This window comes from Oncorhynchus nerka, linkage group LG20 (assembly GCF_034236695.1).
Source record: "Oncorhynchus nerka isolate Pitt River linkage group LG20, Oner_Uvic_2.0, whole genome shotgun sequence".
Lineage (NCBI taxonomy): Eukaryota > Metazoa > Chordata > Actinopteri > Salmoniformes > Salmonidae > Oncorhynchus > Oncorhynchus nerka.
Window position 1 is genome coordinate 61,030,470 of NC_088415.1, and position 1,120 is coordinate 61,031,589.

At 46.2% G+C, this 1,120-nt stretch overlaps 1 pseudogene; it reads left to right on the forward strand.

Annotated features, from left to right (window-relative positions):
• The first annotated feature begins 581 nt into the window (after positions 1-581).
• Positions 582-749, forward strand: LOC115103426 (U2 spliceosomal RNA; annotated as a pseudogene).
• Positions 750-1,120: the final 371 nt, after the last annotated feature.

Below are 1,120 nucleotides of genomic sequence, written 5' to 3' on the forward strand. Positions count from 1 at the left end.
ACCGGTCCAAGATCCTCATGTGGCAGGGAGGAGACTGTGCGCCATGCCTTTTGGGACTGTGCCTTTGCTGGAGTAGTATGGGCTAGTGCACGGGTGCTGTTAGGAATGGTAAGAGGGGATTTTGTATTGACGTGGGCAAAGTTAGAGAGAGGTCTAGTGAGAGCGAGAGGGACGGATAGGGACAGGTTTCTGCTCTGGCTTCTCATGAGTCTCTTTAAACGGGGACTGTGGGAAGCCAGTCAGAACATGGTTAAGACAGGGAGAGATTGGGGGTTGAAAGGAATAGTGGAGGGTGGAAGGAGATTTTAGGGAGAGGATGAAGAGGGTGGAGATGAAGTGGGGGCAGCATGCTGCCTGGGAGAGGTGGAAGGGGGGTTTAGGGCTGGGATTGATTTAGATGGTTTAAGGGGATAGATTAGGGATGGGGTGATAGGGAAAGGTAGTGGTTAGTTATGACGGGGAGGGAAGATGCTCCCCTGAGGTTTTGTTTGGTGTGTTCTTTGGTAATTTAAAAATGCAATGGATGGAGAGTGAATGATAACTATAATTTTGTATTGTATGAATGGCATTGATTGTAATAAATAATTTTAAAAAAAAATGAAAATCTGTTATCAGTTTAATATCTGATACGTCCCTCTTCGGGGGACTACATATTAAATGGATTTTTCGAACAAGGAATTGGAAACCGGGCTTCCTCCGGGAACGGTGCAACATTTTTCTCCCATTGTCAAGGGAAAAAAATACACAAAGCTATGTGAAAAGCTAGCAGAAGAAGTGAAGGAAAGAGAGAAAAAAATAAGAAACATTCAAACTGAAAGAAGGGAGAAGCGCCCTTCATGGGGTCTCCCGTTTCCCACCATTTCACCTGCAAAGAGAAGGCAGCCAGTGTGCCATTCTCAAACATTCAGGTTTTCCCCTTGTGCCAGTTGGATTTAAATATCATCACCGTGCACATTTACAATCCCTATGTGGGAGATGACAGAATTCGGGGCTTTCCTATGCCGGTTTGGGAAAGTGAGTCCTGGGGTATGGTACCTACGGGATCTGGTCAGGGAGGAGACAGTTCCGTGTCGCACTGAACAGGGATCCAGAAGGTGTCAATAAGTTTGTTCACCCACCA